Here is a 21,052-nt window from a genome sequence, read left to right as displayed (position 1 = left end):
GTAGGCCGTGTATTGAGCTGTGAGGTACAGGTAGGCCGTGTATTGAGCTGTGAGGTACAGGTAGGCCGTGTATTGCCCACAGAAGGATGATTCAGCGAGCCCTGCTCAGACTCATCATCATGCCATCCTCTTAACTGGTAGGCACGTTTCTTCCAAATGCAGGGTTCGTGATGACGGCGTGGGAAGATGGATGCCCGCACTCCTCCTCAGGACTGAAATCCCGAATGGCAGCTAAGAGGACACCGAGGAAACCACTATACCCTTTCCTTCTACGTTTTTTCCACTTGCCTATATGTTTAATATCTTCACACAGACCTAGCATGGCGGTGAGCAGTAGTGAGGGGCTTAAAAAGTCCGTGTTGCTTGAGTAGCTCATATAGTCCACTATCTGAATTACTTCACCTTTATGTTCAAGCTATTCTAAATCTTAGTGGTCCTAAATATACTTTTAAAATTAAAACTTGTATTAAGTCCTTTACCTCACTTTAGATTAGCTAAACGGTGGGGGAAAGGTACCAATCACATTCCACTAACCCTGAGACCTTTCTCTAATGGAGGCCTTCAATGGTAGCTTGAATTATTGTTCCCAACTCTTTACTCCTTCCCTGTAATAGGATTATAAATCCACAGCCTTTGCCATTTGGCTTTGCAATAGAGTTTGCAAAGTAAACATCTCCACCCAACTGACTTTAGGCCTAGCCTTGTGGGCAGAAGTGACAGTGTGTCTAAGAAGTCTTAACAGGTATAGCTAGCTTTTACCAGCAATTTTTGGGCTTCCGTCATTCACCATGCCAAAAGCATGTCCCAGCTAACTGTTGTTCCTTAGCCTGGGTCCCATGGGCAGGGAGCAGACCTGAATCAGGCCCGGCACCTGGATCCAAGACCAGCTGAACCTAGCAAGGCCATGCCAACCAGCAGACCCATGGACAACAGATAAAAGAGTATTTTTCTTAGCTACCAAAATATCAGGGTCACTTGTTACTGCAGCTAAAGCTAATACATTTTCCAAATCCAATACATCAATAGGTTGTTCCATAAATTACAAACCACAAGACTTCATCAAGGTATGGAATACTTGTCCATCTCTGTTTTTAACATACAACCAAAAGAAGTACCCTCATCAAAACCCCCAGATTTACGTCAGTTCATTCAGAAACATCATTCTATTTCTTCCCCCTATAAAACTGCAGAAGTATCTCCGGCAGTCATTTCAGAACTGTTAGCCTAAATTTTTCTTCTTTAAACCTATAGAGAAAGGAAAGCTGACAACAGTTTTATTTCTTAAAGCATTTTGACACACTGTGTTGTTTGGGGTAGTTTAGAATCTCCAACACTGAGGCTTATTAGTCTTTTATTCACCTCCCTCTCTACATGAGAAATACTCATAGGTATTATAGGCAGGCTTGAAATAAGTATATAGTGTAAGGAAGTATAAGTATACCAGTTGACCAAAGGAAGACAAAGACGTGAATGAAAAGCAACAAATGACAGAAGCCTCCAATTGTAGATGATGTGATGACACTAGGAATGCAGCAGAGAATGCCAGGTCCTGACGGTAACTTTTCAGAGCCTTCTTAAGTCCATCTGTTCTTCATAATATTAACCTCTTGTCATATTTCACAATCTCCGAGTTTCCCCCCTCTTTCCGTTTTTTGTTTCTCTGTTTCTTTTATACAAGACTGAATAATGTTGAGCTGCTTTCACCCTAAGAAGCTGTGAATTGCTGGGTTCTGTTTAGTTCCTGGTGTAATTGGAAACAATTGAATTTGAATAGCAATTTGGTTTTCACATCTTTTATTTATTAACGTTCTTCAAAATATAGAATGGAAAAGGGTAAAAACAGTTTTACATAATACAGAGAATGTCAAGAACAGAAAAAAATGAGGACAAAGAAAAAATAGAAACTGAATAAAAATATGAGTTTAGTTCTATCTGGAGAGTTTCAGTTTCTACATCTGTTTGTACCAATGTATATTTCTCATCTGAAGCAGTGTTAATCCACAAATATAGCTTTAGGGTTTATCCATTTAACAAATAGACCCAGTGATTATGTAACTAGTGTTCAGAAAGACGTAAAGTGTTTGCTTTGGTCTCCTATTAAAATGTAAGGAAAGCAGAGGAGATATGACTTGCTGAAGTCCATATATAAATGCTTGGGCATCACCATATGTGAAACGAATATTTGCTCTGTTCCTAGCACACAGGTACATTCAATTTGTTATAAGTACATTTTTCTGTGTGTACATCAATCATACTTTAAGAAAAGGAGATTTTAAAAATTAAACTAGAGAACAAATAAGAAACTAACACCTGGTCATTTTCCTCCCTGGGATTTGGTGGTAAATGAACCACCTACTTATGAACTAGCTACACAGTGATCAAAAATAAGGGGAGAATTAGAAAAAAAATCCCAGAAAGTTTCATAATCCACCAATAAGAAAATCCTTCCTGCACTATACAGTTCCCTCTTGTGTACAAATGGATGGAAAGAGTGGTGTGTATTGTCCCAGGCACACATGATCTTTGTCATCTCTTACAGGATTTGGAAACCTTCAAGTGGCGCTTTCTTCCTGCAATCATAGTTACTCCTCCTGATTCAGGGACCAGCCTCTCAAGTAAAAATACAAGGGATCAAGTACCAGGTCAGCCACTTCTTAGCTATACAACCCTGGGCAGGTATTTAACTGATCGTATCTCAGCTTAGTCATCTATAAAATGAGGATAATGACAGTACCTACTTCCTGGGATTACTGCAAAGAATTACATGCCTGGTACCTAGGAAGTGCTCAATAAATGTTAACTATTATCGTAATGTCTATGGTAATGGTTCAATATATAAGATAGGAATAACTGAGAGAAGACGAAATAGCACCTAATTCTGCCCAAATTGCTTTTTCCATAAAAATTGTTTTAAAGGGCTGAAGTGTTCATGGGACAAATGTAGTGATGTTTGCAACCTACTTTAAAATGCACCAAAAAATAAGTAAGCTACATTGACAGATGGGTAGCAGGGTCAATAGATGGATAGAAACATGATAAAACAAGTACACCAAAATGTTTATTGTAGAATCTAAGTGATGGGTATGTGGGTGTTCACAGCACAATTTTTCAATTTTTCTGTATACAGATGTTGGAAAAACAAAAAAAAATCTGAGAAAAAGTAAATGGGACAAATATTTAAATTCTGTATAATTACTAAGTATAAGCAGAGACCCTGTACAATAGCAAGCTATATATAAACACCTAATTATATTTTCTTCTCTTTCTAAACTTAAGTGTTGAACTACAGTTTTACTTTCTAATTTCAGAAAAACCTTTGCTTTCACCCTAAATTCTTCTACTTTGTCAGATGTTCTCATAAATGCTTCTTTCTCATTCTGTTTATGAGCAGATTTTGTGTTCAAAGCCTCCTTCCTACACAATGTGATAAGAGCCATGAAGCCCACCTGGCTTGTTTTACCCCAAGAAAATAAGAGGAGAGATGCAGGGCCCTTACTCTCTTTTAACAGCACAATGGGCATGACCCAATTATGCCAAAGAGCTAAATTATTTCTATTTTATCCATCCCTTAAATTAGGCAAATTCTGGGGACTTCCCTGGTGGTCCAGAGGATAAGACCTCGCCTTCCAATGCAGTGGGTACGGGTTCGATCCCTGGTCGGGGAGCTAAGATCCCACGTGCCTCGCGGCCAAAAAACCAAAACATAAAACAGAAGCAATATTGTAACAAATTCAATAAAGACTTTAAAAATGGTCCACATCAAAACAATCTTTTAAAAAAAATAAATAGGGGCTTCCCTGGTAGAGCAGTGGTTAAGAATCCGCCTGCCAATGCAGGGAACACAGGTTCGAGCCCTGGTCTGGGAAGATCCCACATGCCGCGGAGCAACTGGGTCTGTGAGCCACAACTACTAAGCCTGTGCTCTAGAGCCCGCGAGCCACAACTACTGAGCCCATGAGCCACAACTACTGAAGCCCACACGCCTAGAGCCCGTGCTCTGCATCAAGAGAAGCCACCGCAATGAGAAGCCCGCGCACCACAAGGAAGAGTAGCCCCCACTCGCCGCAACTGCGCGCAGCAACGAAGACCCAATGCAGCCAAGCAATAAATAAATAAATAAATAAATAAAATTTTAAAAATAAATAAATAAAATAAATAAATTAGGCAGATTCTGAGGCTATTTAATTCTAAGAGTACATTAATTCTCCATAGAGAAATGTGGTTTTCTTTGTTCAAAATTCTATCACTGTTATCTCTTTTTGTAAAGAGCTTCTTATTTTGCCCATTATTATCTGGACCAACAAAAGGAGAGAAATCTCTGGCAGACACATTGGTTTGCCTTCCCCACAGTCCTTCCCCACCTTCCTCCTTGCTCATGGGCTCATAAGACTATCTACAGGCCAATAAATAAAATGGAGGCATGGTGGAACCCAAGTGAGTTGTACTGGACTTCCCATTTCTCCTAGTTGAAATAAAGTGATTGAAAGCTGAAAATGCATAATAATTTATGTCAGTTGTGGATGCTGTGGCACTTGTAAAACATGTCCACTAATTCTTTGGTTGTCCTCCCATCAAAAGGTAGGATCCATGTTCAAGATTTGAAAGAGAGGCTGAGAAAATGAATCTCTGGTTTTTCCAACACCTATAATAAGAAATCTACAAGGAATACAAGGTTGGGAATGGCTTTTAGGTAGTCTGCCACAAATATCTTTATAATAAATACAAAATCAAATGACTATGCTATTGCTAAAGGGTTAAGAAAGAAGATAGATTTATTTTGCTACCAGATGATCATTTTGAGGACTAGTAATTTATCAACACCTGAAAGCAATTTCTAGTCACTGAAATAAAATTACTTCAGTACAAATAACATAATCAATTTTACTTTTACTTTACATAATTCTTGACTTTTTAATTGTGATGCTTTGACAACAATGCCTCTCCCTACCTGTAGGTCATGTTTTTGTCTTTGTTTAAATTGAGGTATAACATACATACAGTATAGAATGTGCTCTAATTCCAAGTGTGCAGCCCAATAAATTTTTGATATATGTACACACCTGGGTCACCACCACCAGACCAAGATCTAGAATATCTCCAGCATCCAGAAGGCTCTCTCATTCCCCCTCTCCTGCAATACTCACCCGCAAAGATAATCACTATTCTGACTTCTATCATCATGTATTAGTTTTGCCTGTCTTGAACTTTATAAGAAATGATTTATGCAGTATGTACTCTTTTGTGGCTAGCCTCTTCCATAATGTCTGTGAGAATCAGTAGGGGCTTTTTGTTTATTTGCTTGTGTTCTTGTTTGTTTTTGGCTGAGTAGTATTTCATTGTATGTACATATTATAAATCATGTATCCATTATCCTATTGATGGGCTTTTAGGTTGTTTCTAATTTGGGGCTATTATGAAAAGGCCACTATAAACATACTTATAACACGTCTTCTGACAAATGAGCACTCCTTCCCCTTGGGTATACATCTAGAGGTGGGATTTCTGGGTCACAGAGTACTAGTACGTTCAGCTTTAGTAAACACTGCTGAATCACTTGGCAAAGTTGCTGTATCCCCCTATTTGCTTGCAGTTTCCAAGGGGAGGCATTAATATGCTCCCCGTGCTACCTCTTCTCACCAATCCAGAACCTTTAAAGAGAAGTCTAACAGCACATCATCCTTCCTCTATGACTGGCCCCACACTGTCCTGCCAGCCTTTCTCTGTTGCTCTAACTACAAAGGCCAGCTTAAGGAACCTACACTAAGTGAATATTTAGGCTCTCTCCCAACTTAATGAAATATAAGCAGGTAAAGGCAAATGATTTTTAGGTCCATTTTAATTCTGCTTCATTTCATAAACTTGAGTAACTCTTTTTTTCCCCCTTTGGTTCATGCCTTTGTGGTTTAAAGAAACGAATGCAACTAAACTATGGGCGCATTGTGAAAATAAATGAGCAAAGTTCTTTAGGATTCCTGGGGACAGGAAGGAGGATGGGAGGAAACTGTTACAGAAATGTAATCATTATTGTAATCGGCCTGCAGTGCTATGAATAAGTCATAATTATCTCACAATCTGAGTTAATGCTATGATGCTTTCTCTTGTCGTGTCAACATGTACATGTACATTTCAAGAAGACCAGCAGAGCTGCTCCACGGTTGAACGCCCCGAGCCCCTACTGTACATGCGTGCTGACCTCACATTCCAGGAAAATGGTCCATACCTTCAGGACTATGGGGGCACTTTTACCCACAGTGGCCTCACCTTTCCCTGTTCAGGTCATTACTGATTTTTTGCATGGAAACTCCCATAGCATTCAACTATAATAATGACCTATTTATATAGTATTGGATGGGGGCCTATTTCTGACATTTGTGCAGGTGTATTCTTTTTCTTTTTCTTTTTCTTTTTGGCTGCATTGGGTCTTCGTGGCTGTGCGTGAGCTTTCTCTACTTGCGGCGAGCAGGGTCTACTCTTCATTGTGGTGCGCGGGCTTCTCATTGTTGTGGCTTCTCTTGTAGTGGAGCACGGGCTCTGAGAGCATGGGCTTCAGTAGTTGTGGCACATGGGCTTAGCTCCTCTACGGCATGTGGGATCTTCCCAGACCAGGGAATCGAACCCGTGTCCCCTGCATTGGCAGGCGGATTCTTAACCACTGTGCCACCAGGGAAGTCCCTGTGCAGGTGTATTCTTAAACTTACACAAATCCCAAAAAAAGTCATATTCTCGTGCATATGAATGTTCCCAACCTTATCTTCATTCCATTCTTGTGAGTAGTCAGAGAATATTCCCCTCCACAGAAAAAAAAAAAAAAGAAGAAGAAGAAGAAGAAAAGAAAACTGGAGAGATAAGATAATAAGAATGAAATTTAGAAAACTTTTGTGTTCACGAAACGGTCCATTTTAAGTGTGCTAAATCTGATACCAGCAATTTCATTCTGGACCAGCTATTTTGTGGTTCTCAGATTTTTTTTTTCTAAAACACATCAAGAGGCAATGCTAAACCAAGGATGTGTGTAGTGATTTCTGACAGATTCAGTGGTTCCTGGGGTCAAAGCTCAGGGTTCCCTCACAGGCTCTGTCTTTTCAGCACCAAGACTCAGTTGACACATGGTACTTATTGGGCCCCGACCAATTAAATGAGAAGCTCTGAAGAGGGAAGGTCCAGGCATTGGTAATTTTTTCAAGCTCCCCAGGTGATTGTAATGTACAGCCAGATTTGAGAGCCACTGTAGTCCATCCTGCCTTGCACCAGGGGCAAGAAGAAGAAGGCAGTATCACCTACTTTGCAATAGCTAGATACAGAATATTGCCAATATGATCTGCTTGATTCTTTTTTTTTTTTTAAAGGGAACGCTATTTATTTATTTAGGCTGTGTTGGGTCTTCGTTTCTGTGCAAGGGCTTTCTCTAGTTGCGGCAAGCGGGAGCCACTCTTCATCGCGGTGCGCAGGCCTCTCAACTGTCGCGGCCTCTCTTGTTGCGGAGCACAAGCTCCAGACGCGCAGGCTCAGTAGTTGTGGCTCAGGGGCCTAGTTGCTCCGTGGCATGTGGGATCTTCCCAGACCAGGGCTTGAACCCGTGTCCCCTGCATTGGCAGGCAGATTCTCAACCACTGCGCCACCAGGGAAGCCCGATCTGCTGGATTCTTAATGCACTGATCAAAAAACAGGGTGGAGTGAAATACTAACTTTCAGTGAAGCAAAACATAAAATAGGTTGAACCCTAACACATTTCACCAAAGTCATGCTTCATCCAAAGGAAGGAAGAGAGGAAATGTAAGAAGGAGAACCAGGAAGACAATGACAGTGGCAGGCAGGGCAGCCAATCAGGCTGCTCACAGGGGACATAATCCTAATGTTCACTAACTTCTAAAGGTGCAAACATTTTGACGTGGGGAATTTAGAAGGGCTTGGATATAGTTTTCTCAACCAGAACATGACCCTGATCAGTGTAAGACCATGTGTCTTAAGAGACCAGCACAACCCCCCAAAGAGGAGTTTGTGTGTTTGTGTGTGTGTGTGTCTGTGTGTGTGTTGATACACTTTTTGAATAAAGGAGGGGGAGGGAGCTTCATGCTACAGTACCAGAGACATCCCAGTACCAGAGGGAAGAATATGACATGGGAGAGGAAATGGAGAATGTCCTGACACTAGCTCTCCAGCTGGCCCCAGGAGACAGAGCCTGACCCCCAATCAAGAAAAGAAGTACCGGGAAAAACTGGAAGGACCGTTTTAATTAAAGATGCTATACAACCCTGTAAGTCAACTATACTTCAATTTTAAAAAAAAAGACGCTATGAGGCATGACTTGAGGGAAGCATAAGCAATTCTTTAGTATCCCTGGTGACAAGGCCCAATGCAGAGCTGGGGAAAGGAGTGGTCTCTGTGCTCCATAAAGCACCACTATGCTTCCTGAGGATGAGTGCCTCTGCGAACATCCAGACATTCTCCTTGATGTTTCCACAAGAGACACCAGAGAAAACACGGTGGCAACCAGAAGCACCATCAAGCAGCATCAGGAGCAAAAGCCATCAACAAGGAGGACTTGGAGCATGAGAATAACAATATGACAATGCTACATGATGGTCTGCCAGCACACGTAAGCCTCCTTCTAATGACTAACAGAAATCCTTTTGGGGAGAAAGAGGCTTTACAGAGGCTTGAAGTCCCTTGTGAGTGAGGAAATCTAGACTCCTACTGTTAATACAATTCCATCTGTATCCACTAGCAAGTGATGCCCAGGGACATTCATGTTACAATAATTTACTGTGCAGTACTGAAAAGAAAATAGACCTGCCAAACATATAAGTATTCTTTTAAATTTTCACCTCTTTTGGTGAATTAATAAAGACTTGTGAATAAAAGAAGGCTGTACAAAGGAGGGCACACTGTTGTTAAATTACTCAGAGAGGAACCAAATAATTTTTCCTGTGTATCTTAAAGAAATCAATTTTTCTTTTTCACCATAATACTGAAACTTCTGAATCGATTGGCGAATAAATCATAAAATCCTCCCCCATCCAAAGTCCATTAGCAAAGAAGATCATAAAATCAGAACAGAGTAGATGAGAAGAAAAAGGTATCTTTGGTGGGGGGACGTAGATTACCACTATTCCACTATCACATTCTCGAGCTCATTCCCACCATTCAAGAAAGCTAAATACTGTAGAACTGGAACAACTCGTAGAATAAGGGGAGAAAAACACCCAAGATCCAGAGGCAGCAAATGGCTCCTGATAAACTCCTCGTTTCTCATTGTTAGGATTTCAGTTCTCATAACTTAAACCACGCACATTGGGCTTTATTTGTTGCCCGAGCACAATGGCCTCTGCCTATACACATTTTAAAAAGTGGCCTCTGGACTTCCCTGGCAGTCTAGTGGTTAAGAATCCACGCTCCCAATGCAGGGGGCGCGGGTTCAATCCCTGGTGGGGGAACTAAGATCCCACACGCCTCATGGCATGGCCAAAAATACAAAAACAAAAAAAAGATAAAAAAGATTAAAAAGTGGCCTCACAGAGTAAGTCCAGAGGGAACAATCAGCCCATAAAAATGTTAACAAACCATTGCAGGTTAGGGAGCAAATTCTAGAGGCAAGCCTGACTCTCAAGGTCTTTGCTTAATAACTTCCACTAAATACAATTTAGACAACCTCATATTTGCGGTGTTCTGAACAGGGCCATCAGTGACACAATTGGGAAAAAAGTCAAAAACATTCCCCAACTTACTGAACTTAAAGGCCGGGGGTGGGGGGCAGCTCTTTTTTTTCCTACTGAGTTTCCGTTTTACTTTCTCCCACTTTGAGGACATAGATATTTTCAAATTTTTGGCACTTGATCACACCAGAAGAAAGAAGTGTCCAAAAACAAATTACAGTCATGAAAAAATACAAATAAACCACCAAATCTTTAACACTATGCTTGGGAGTCCAGACCATAGGACCACCTTGTAAGCAAAACTACTTTATACCTGGTCGTTAGCATGCCTTGATAATTAGAATCCTTTGGATGACGTCCAAGACAGAATTCCATACCCAATTCTATTTTAATATTCAGAGCATTAGAGAAGTGCCAATTTGTTTCCCAAAACAAAGATAAGAGCCACCCAGGGGCTCTACTTTCTAAATGAAATCATATTAAATAACCCCCAGCATATCATTTGTATCGGCCAAAACATTGTTGCTATCCCATTGAGATTTATGTTAGGGAAAGCAGCAAATGGGAAGTCACAGGACAGCTTTGTCATTAGCTAGGCTTATGACCAAAATACTGATACAGAGCTCTCCTACCTAGGGTGGAGAGCACTGCTGAGGCTCAAGGTCCAAAAAGGGTGTCTCTTTGCCCCAAATCCAAATGTAAGACAAGAGGAGAAAAGAGATGGCCTGGCTTCCAATGCTATGTACTAGAAGGCCAGGCTCTGACCCATGTAAGGAGAAAGCAGAAGAATGTCAACGTGCTGCCCCAGCTTTGCGGAGGAAGATAAGAAGAAAGAGCCACATCCCTGTGTCTGACCTCTGAATACAAGGACTCTGTAAGCTGGAATGCACGAAACGTCCTGGCCAACCTTGAGGGTCTAGACAAGTCAAACATGTGCTCGTAGTAGGGTTCCCAGGCACCAACAGTACTATCAGTAAGGACAAAATGTGCAGTGTGTTGGTGAGCATGCTGGTAGTGGGCAATTTGCCATATCAAGCTGACAGAGACAGCTAAAGGGGCTGAAGAAGTGGAGAGCTAGGCATCAGCGTTCGAATTCTGAGTTTCCCACTTACCAACTTTGTGACTTTGCCAAGTCACTTCTCCTGGGCCTCAATTTCATCATCTGTAAAATGAAGCTGATAACGCACCAACCTCATATGGGTTAAATGAATTAAAACACTTAAAGCACAGAGTAATGACTGGTACATCTTAAAGAGTCTGTGAGCTATTATTATTTACAACTTTCTTTGATGGTTTGAAATTATTACCTTTAAAGCCAGAAATGGATTACAGATTAAAAACAGGACTTTTTTTAAACAAAAAAAACTGGTGATGGGGGTGATGAGATTGATTGGGCTGGAGATGAAACAACAAAAAATAGCATATTGGAATCAAATGAGTCTTTCTCTAGCAATTGACAGTACATAAAATGAAAATAATGTACCTAAAATGCTCTCACGATGTCATTTAAAGGCAGAATAAAATGGTGGCTGAATTTGTTATAGGCGCTAAGCTTTTATCATGTTAAAACAGTGCACGAGTCATCAGCAGAGTTGAGGCAGTGAAATTTTTCAAAATAGTTCTGTGGTCCTTGCCAAGTTACAACATCATTTTGAAACAATACACAGTGAGCATAAAAATAAGGCTCTTGGTTCTTTCAGCAAAAATTAAACAACTTAATGTTATTGAAAAAATTATGCAAACAAAATTTAAATCTGATTATATAAGTACACATAGGATCTATCAAAGCAAGATGCCACAACGCTGCACATAGAGAAAAGCTTACTAGAAAGAAATAGACATGGACTTCCCCAGTGGCTCAGTGGTTAAGAATCCGTCTGCCAATGTAGGGGACATGGGTTTGATCCCTGGTCCAGGAAGATCCCACATGCCGCAGAGCAACTAAGCCCATGCACCACAGCTACTGAGCCCGTGAGCCACAACTACTGAAGCCCACGTGCTCTACGGTCCGCGTGCTGCAACTACTGAAAACCGCACGCCTAGAGCCCGTACCCCACAAGAGAAGCCACCACAATGAGAAGCCCGCACACTGCAATGAAGAGTAGCCGCAACTCGCCACAACTAGACAAAGCCTGTGTGCAGCAATGAAGACCCAATGCAGCCAAAAAAAAAAAAACAATAGACAAAAGACTTAATCAGACAATTCACAAAAGAGGATATTCAAATGAGTATTATAAATATAGGTAAAGGGGCCCCACTTAGTCACCAGGGAAATGCAAATTAAAACTGCAATGCCATATCACTACACTTCCACAGAATAGCTTAAATAAAGAAGACAACATCAAGTGTTGACAAGGGTGTGGAGCAACTAACTCTCTTACATTGCTGGGGAGAGATAAATTGGTTCAAACATTTTGGAAAACTGTCAATATTTACTGAAGTTGAACATAAGCACTCCCTATGAGGCAATGATTCCATGCTGAGTTACATACCCAAGTGAAATGCATACAAATGTCCACTGAAAGGCATGTACAAGAATGTTTACAGAAGCACTATTCATAATGGCCAAACATAGGAGACCACCAAATGGCTGTCAACAGGAGAATGGATAAGAACATTCTGATATGCTCACACAAGGGAATGTGATGCAGTAAGGAGACTAAATGAACCACAACTACACAAAACCCAATGAATCTCATGAACAAAACGTTGACAAAAGTAACCTAGCCACAGAAGAGCATGTACTGTATGATTCTGTTTACATAAGTTCAAAAGCAGGCAAAGCCAATTTGTGGTGTCAGAAGTCAGGATAGTGGTTTCTCCCAGAAGACAGAGACTAAGGCAGCACAAACGGGATCTGGGGTTGTGGTAACTTTACGAAAATCCATTAAGCTGTAAGTATGGCATATTTCAATTAAAAGTTCACATTAAAAAATGCTTAGTAAATGTTGATCTACTGATATTGCAACATAAATGGAAGTTCCATGAAGGGAAGGGATATTTGTCTCTTTTATTCATTGATGTGCCCTATGCATCTAGAACAGTGCCTGATATATAGGAGGTGCTCAATAGATATTTACTGAATGAGTGGTAGATAAGCAGACTGCTCCAAACATGTAATTTGTACCATCACATGAAAAAGCTAGAATAGAATACCAGAGCACACATATCTGATGAATTGGTTCAAGGACTGATGTTATACGAAGTCCACAATTCACCTGCATAAAATTATGGATTTTATATATCCATAAAGGGTATATCTACTTTTTTGCCTGTTTTTAATATATGTTCTGCCAGGTAACTATGAAGAAGACTTTTAGTATATAAACCACTTATCGCTTATTCAACAGGAATATGTCTTTAAGTATGTTGATAAGTTTTAATTTATTTCCAAAAAGTTAATAATAATGCAGTGAGCCCTTTACTAAATAAACTGGAGAAGTAGGGGCTTCTATCACTGCTGGGACCACAATGTTTCCAACTATAGTAGTTCTTATTCTAGTTAGACAAGCTCTAAGCATTAATAAGATGTCAGCATCTTTCAAAATAGGGTTGAATGATGCCATACAAACTGTCAATTTTATTAAGGAGCAGACTTTAAATTGCAGACTTTTCAGAAATGTTTGTAATTTTATTGGCAGCAAGTATCATAATTTCCTTTTTTAACTTGAAGGCCAATAGCTGTCTCAAGGCAAGGTACAAGTACCAATTTTTCAAATAAAACAAGAAATCGGTATTTTTTTTAATGAAGGAATTTGCTGCAGAGACACATTTCCATTTTGCTCTCCTTTCTTTAATAATAAAACACCTGAGTCTTAGCTGGACCCACGACCGTCTAGCCAAAGACTATACAATTGACCCTTGAACAACATGGGGGTTAGGGGCGCCGATCCCTGACCAGTCCAAAATCTCTTTATATCTGTACAGTCGGCCCTCTGTATCCACGGTTCTGCATCACGGATTCAACCAACCTTGGATAGTACAGTACGTGTGGTACATATTTAATGAACAAAGTCCATGTATAACTGGACCCACACAGTTCAAACTCATTTTGTTCAAGGGTCAACTGTATTTCCCAGTCTCCCTTGCAGCCAGGTGTGATCATGTGACAAAGTTCTGGCGATTGGGATACAAGTGAAAACGTTATGTACCTCTTCTAGGTCATGCCTATAAAAAGAATGGGTGGGTTGCCCTGCTGTCCCTTTCCACATACCCACTGGCTGAAGTGTGGACTCATAATCACCTTAGACCATGACAAGGAAGCCACGTGTTGAGGCTGGCAGGGCAGAGAGACAGAATGTGCCTGGAGCTCTGAACTTAAGGAGCAGATTCACCCTCCCAGCCCTGGATTGCCTTCCTCCGGATCACTGCATGAAAGAGAAATAAACTTCTATCTTGTTTAAACCATAATATTGAGTGGTCTCTTTACACAACTTACATTAAACCGTAATGAATACAAACTCCACTAACTAAAATATCCCTGAATTAAAACATAATACACTCACTTATATAGCTTTATAGTTTCTCAATTCCCCACACCCTGAATGGTAGGCAGAATAATGGCCCCCCAAATTTCTTTGGAACTGATAAATGTCAACTTACATGGCACAAGAGACTTTGCAGACGTGATTAAGTTAAGGATCTTGAGATGGGATGATGCCCGTGGAGTACCCAGGTGGGCCCAATGCAATCACAAGGGTCCTTATAAGAGGGAGGCAGGAGGATCAGAGTCAGAGGAAGAGATGTGATGATGGAATCAGTTTCAAGTGCTGCACTAAAAAGATAGAGAAGGGGCCATGAGAAAAGGATAGCAGGTGGCCTCTGGAAGCTAGAAAACAGAAAAGGCAAAGAGACTGATTCTCCCTTAGAGGCTCCAGGAGTAATTCAGCCATGCTGACACCTTCATTTTAGCCCCTTAAGATTCATGACAGGGACTTCCCTGGTGGCGCAGTGGTTGGGAGTCCACCTGCCAATGCAGGGGACGCGGGTTCGAGCCCTGGTCCGGGAAGATCCTGCATGCCAGGCAGCAACTAGGCCCGTGCGCCACAATTACTGAGCCCACGTGCCGCAACTGCTGGGGCCCACGCTCCACTGCGGGAGGCCACTGCAGTGGGAGGCCCGTGCACCGCGGCGAGGAGTGGCCCCCACTCGCTGCAGCTGGAGAGAGCTCGCGCGCAGCAGCGAGGACCCAACGCAGCCAAAAAATAAATTAATTTAAAAACAAAAAACCTATTAAAAAAAAAAAAAGATTCATGACAGACTTCTGACCTCCAGAGCCATAAGATGATAAATTTGTGGTAACTTGTTGCAGCAGCAATAGGAAATGAATACACTCAATATGCTTCAGCCACATGGGTCTTCCAGTTTTTCAAACACACCAAGCTCTTTCATGCCTTAGAACCACTAGCCATGCTCTTCCCACTGTCTGGAATTGTCTGGAATAATTTGTCTTCTTCCAAATTATTAAATGTCAGGTTTCTTCTTGCCAACGGGGCTCATTTTAAATGTTACCTCCTCAGAGAGGCCTTCCTTGACCACCAGATCTAAAGCAGTCACCCTTATTATTCTCTCTCACAGTATACTGTTCTTTTCCATCATAAAAATCCATTACTGGGCTTCCCTGGTGGCGCAGTGGTTAAGAATCTGCCTGCCAGTGCAGGGGACACGGGTTCGAGCCCTGGTCCAGGAAGATCCCACATGCCGCAGAGCAACTAAGCCGGTGTGCCGCAACTACTGAGCCTGTGCTCTAGACCCCGCGAGCCACAACTACTGAGCCCGCGTGCCACAACTACTGAAGCCCGCACACCTAGAGCCCACGAACCGCAACAAGAGAAGCCACCGCAATGAGAAGCCCGTGCACCACAACGAAGAGTAGCCCCCGCTCGCCGCAACTAGAGAAAGCCCGCGTGCAGCGACGAAGACCCAACTCAGCCAAAAATAAAATTAAAAAAAGGAACAAAATGTATGTGATTGTCTTACAAAAAAAAGGATAGTGAGAGATCAAAGATTCCTTCAAATGACATCACAAATTGTGTCATAAGATACAGATTTTAAGGGACTTTCCTGGCAGTCCAGTGGTTAGGACTCCATGCTTCCACTGCACGGGGCACAGGTTCCATCCCTGGTGGGGGAACTAGGATCCCGCATGCCGCGCAGCACGGCCAAAAAAAATAAATAAATACAGATTTTAACTGGTTAGAAACTCTTTCACTGACTCTCCAAATTGTACACTTACTGGTTAAAAAAAGAAAAAAGCTTTTAAGGTATTGCTAATGATTAACTTTGGAACTAAAATGCCTCATGATTCCTCTTACATTATTCTAGATGAGTTGACATTCACATGAGTCATAATACTCTATGGCAAGCTATTACAAACTATTACCATTTGCAACTTATTACCTTTGAAACTATCTGTATGAGCTAAGATTTTTTTTTAACTATAACTCTAAAGCAAAATACAAAAGTAAATTGGCTACTGAAAGCAGGGTCACAAAGAAGTATCTGTATACCCATGTCCATAGTAGCATCATTCACAATAGCTGAAAGGAGGAAGTAACCCAAGTGTCCACCAAGGGATCAAAAGATAAACCAACTGTGGTATATACATACAATGGAATATTTTTCAGCCTTAAAAAGGAAGGAAATTCTGACACGCGTTACAGCATGGATGAACCTTGAGGACATGATGTTAAATGAAATAAACCAGTCACAAAAAGACAAATACTGTATGATTCCACTTATATGAGGTACCTAGAGTAGTCAAATTCAAAGAGACCAAAAGTAGAAGGGTAGTTACCAGGGGCTGGGGGAAGGGGAAAAAGGGGAGTTATTATTTAATGGATAGAGAATTCTAGTTTTGCAAGATGAAAAGAGTTCTGGAGATTACTTGCATAACAGTGTGAATGTACTTAATACTATTGAACTGTACACTTAAAAATAGTTAAGATGTATGGAGGTTTCTTAGAAAACTAAAAGTAGAATTATCATATGATCCAGCAATCCCACTCCTGGGCATATATCCAGACAAAACTATAATTCAAAAAGATACATTCACCCCTATGTTCATAGCAGCACTATTCACAATAGCCAAGACATGGAAACAACCTAAATATCCATCAACAGATGAGTGGATAAAGAAGATATGGTACATATATACAGTGGAATACTACTCAGCCATAAAAAAGAACTAAATAATGCCATTTGCAGCAACATGGATGCAACTAGAGATTATCATACTAAGTGAAGTAAATCAGAAAGAGAAAGACAAATACCATATATCACTTATATGTAAAATCTAAAATATGACACAAATGAACCTATCTACGAAGCAGAAACAGACTCACAGACATAGAGAACAGACTTGTGGTTGCCAGGGTGGGGGTGGTGTAGGGGAGAGATGGAGTGGGAGTTTGGGGTTAGTAGATGCAAACTATTACATATAGAATGGATGGACAACAAGGTCCTACCGTAGAGCACAGGGAACAATATTCAATGTCCTGGGATAAACCATAATGAAAAAGAATATAAAAAAGAATGTATATATATGTATAACTGAGTCACTTTGCTGTACAGCAGAAATTAACACATTGTAAATCAACTATACTTCAATAAGAAAATAGTTAAGATGATATATTTCATGTTATGCATACTTTACCACAGTTAAAAATTTTTTTTTAATTTAAAAATAAGTAAACTGGGCTTCCCTGGGGGCGCAGTGGTTGAGAATCCGCCTGCCAATGCAGGGGACACAGGTTCGAGCCCAGGTCCAGGAAGATCCCACATGCTGCGGAGCAACTAAGCCCGTGTGCCACAACTACTGAGTATGCGCTCTAGAGCCCGCGAGCCACAACTACTGAGCCCGCGTGTCACAACTACTGAAGCCCGCACACCTAGAGCCCATGAACCACAACAAGAGAAGCCACCACAATGAGAAGCCCGTGCACCACAACAAAGAGTAGCCCCCGCTCGCTGCAACTAGAGAAAGCCCGTGTGCAGCAACGAAGACCCAACTCAGCCAAAAATAAATTTACTTAAAAAAATAAATAAGTAAATTGGCTACTGATACTGACATAAGACTACAACTTATATATGTATAAAGATAAGCATAAATCTATTAATAATGCTAGCTTCTCTACTTCTAGCTGTGCTTAAAACTTACCATTAAAAAAAAAGGAAGAGGAGGAGAAGAAAGAGAAGATTGATTTATATTCTGCCATACAAAGCCCAGGTCAGCCCACTGATGTCCTCCACTTTGAATAACTCAGCCAGTAACTCCTCCAATCCTGGCTGGGGCTGGAGATACATTGGGGGCATCGGGACCATCAGCAGGTGAGGTCTGGAAGTGGTTATGCTGCTCCTGACCCAGGATCCAGAGTGACTATGGTAAAAACTGAACACACACAGCTCTGGGCAGTGCAGTTCTTCCCTAACCCCCACAGTCACCCATAGAAAGGTACTTCTATCCCAGTTTCTTGCTTTGTTCCCTAGCTCTCTCCTGGAATAGAAGCCTACTCTAAATCTGTCTACCTACCTGAGACCTTCACACCCTGCCTCCTTCCTGCCTTTTCCTTTATAATCCCAGACTCTGTGATCAATTTCTCCCTCAAGGAACTAATAATAAAAATATAGCAAACACTTAAAGAGTACTCATTATGTGACAGGCACAGTTTCAAATGCATTACATATATCAGGTCATTGAATCCTCACAACAGCCCTATGATTTCAGCACCACTTTAACCCCCACTTTACAGATGAGGAGATTGAGGCACTGACTGGTTTAAGTCACACATCCAAGCTGGCATTGCCAAGGGAGTGGAGGAGCTGAGATTCAGATCCAGGTACTGGGGGCCCAGAATCCTTGGCTTTCCCCCGTATTGGATATTTATATCTTTTACAAATAGAACATTCATATCTCTTTTTGACAAATCCAGCTTAACCCACCCTTCCTAACTTCCCAAGGCTTCTGAGTACTTTATTCAAGGTCAATGGCCATGACGGTCAAGCAGCTGGAATTGGAAAAAGCTGCAGCCAGAGAAGCCCTGCTGCTGATGACAGAAATCCTGGCTCCCTGAGAGGGTCCTGCATCCATGCTGTGGTGTCCCCAGCCCTTGACCTCTGAGCAACAGGGTGTGTGAGCTGGGAAGGCAATTCTGATCTGCACACCAAATGGTACAGGGAGCGTCTGACACACCTGCAGAGTTCAGTGTAATGGTATTTGACCCATGCTAAAAGTCTCCCACTTGAAACAAGAAAATGAGTATTTGTATGTTGAGGGCGACACAGAGAGGATACATTATAGTGTGACAGATGGAAATGGATTTACTCAGACATTAATAGTATCTAGACAAGTTTTCAAGCACACCTGGGAATACATTACTGACACATTGCAGGAATACACCATACAGTTTTATTCCCATAGCATGCAGAAAAACACTTTACCTTTACAATTCGAAAGAAAACTGCATTCCAGGGGGTGGAGGGAGGAGGAAGTGGATGAAGGCAGTCAAAAGGCACAAACTTCCAGTTATAAGATAAATAAGTACTAGGGATATAATATACAACATAATAAATATAATTAATACTGCTGTATGGTATATATGAAAGTTGTTAAGAGTGAATCCTAGTTCTCATCACAAAGGAAAAAAATTTTTCCAAGTTCTTTAATTTTGTATCTATATGAGATGGATGGTCACTAAATTTACTGTGGTCATCATTTCATGATGTAGGTAAGTCAACTCATTATTCTGTACACCTTAAACTTACACAGTGCTGTGTGCCAATTATATCTCAATAAAACTGGAAGGAAGGAAGAAAGGGAGGGAGGGAGGGAGGAAGGAAGGAAAGAGGGAGGGAGGGAAAAAAAACTGTAATCCAATGACAGGCAAAATCTTTTAATTTTGTCTTCTGGACTAAAACTCTAAATTTTTGAAAGTTTTGGGCATCGTTGGTGAGAGGAGAGTATTTCTGGCAAGAAATTAACCAAGATCAAGTCTCTTTTGCTATCATTTCCACATCATGTGGCTTACCATTAATATGCTAATCCTTCCTGAATATATTATATATACATACATACAATATACATTTATATATATATATATATATATATACACACCTAAACATATATACATACTTATCATTTAAAAGTTAATTCCTCCCCAATTTATTATACATATGTACATATATAAACATTTTATATACATTTGTGTATACATTTAATAGAATGCCAACCAGAATCCTAAGGGACTGGGTTGGGAATAGGGAAAAATGATTTAAAAGCTCATATGGACGAATAAATGGCTGCAAACTGATTGCCAGGACATTTTTAAGGGAAAAAAATAGTGAAGACTTATCTTACTCAATATTAAAAATTACTGTAAAAATACTAAAACAAAAATAGTATTATTGCAGGAATAAATACATAGATCAGTGGAGTAGAATGGAGAGTTCAGAAATAGATCCAAAGATATATGAGAACTCGGCACATGAACAAAAATTCCACAAAGGTGGAATTTCTGCAAACTTAAATTTCCACAAACATGGAATTTCAAATCTTTGTCAAAAGGTTGGATTATTCAATATATGGTGCTGACATAATTGCTAACTATCCAAACAGACGCAGAACTAGATCTTTACTGCATACCATGTAATAAATACAAATCAGAATAATAATAAAAGAAAATTTAGGAGAGCTTTATATTATCTTAGAGTGGGGGAAACCTTCTGAAGCAAGATAGGTAACCCAGGAACCATAAAAAAAAAAAAAAAGACAGACATACACTTAAGTCTATTTTTTAAATCTTAACTTTCTGCATAGCAAAAGAGACCATAAACAAGGTGAAATATTGGGAGAAATGGGCAAAGAATAGGAATAGAAGAGGAAATCTAAATAGCCGAAAATTATGAATTATGTAATAGGTTGTACAGTCTCATTAGTAGTCAAAGAAATGCAAAATAAAATACCAGTTTTTACCCATCAGATGGGGCGGGTGGAAATTAAAAGGCATTTATATCTAGCGAGGTTGAAGATCTGGGGAAACAAGCATTCTTGTATACTGTTGGTAGAAGTATGTTACAAATTTTTTGGAAAGTTTGTAATGTCAAATTTTTTTAATATCAAATAAATAACAATAAGTAAATGCCAAATAAATAAATAAATAAATAAATGTCAAAATTAAAAATATACATGCCTCTTTTCCCACTGGGGAATCTATTCCTTGGAAATTAAAGCACCAATACTTAAGAATACTTAAGTACAAGCAAGAATGCTCATTGGGACATTTCAATGGCAAAAGAATGGCAACAAATTGAATCTTCACCAACAAAGGAATAGTTTGAATAAGCTATAGTTCATTTATCCATATAGCCAGGCTATACAATGTAATTAACATTACACTTATTTT

General features: G+C 40.3%; 1 long non-coding RNA gene across 1 annotated transcript in view; it reads left to right on the top strand.

The window, feature by feature from the left end:
* Window positions 1-19,804, top strand: part of LOC309653013 — a 36,191-nt gene extending 16,387 nt beyond the window's left edge. Inside the window, exon 2 of the long non-coding RNA XR_014258978.1 lies at window positions 61-19,804. This is a non-coding gene — a long non-coding RNA (uncharacterized lncRNA). The remainder of the gene's footprint in view (window positions 1-60) is intronic.
* Window positions 19,805-21,052: the final 1,248 nt, after the last annotated feature.

The sequence above is a fragment of the Balaenoptera physalus genome (assembly GCF_965194825.1).
Source record: "Balaenoptera physalus genome assembly, chromosome: X".
Classification (NCBI taxonomy): Eukaryota; Metazoa; Chordata; class Mammalia; order Artiodactyla; family Balaenopteridae; genus Balaenoptera; species Balaenoptera physalus.
This window is presented reverse-complemented; position numbering and strand designations above follow the sequence as displayed.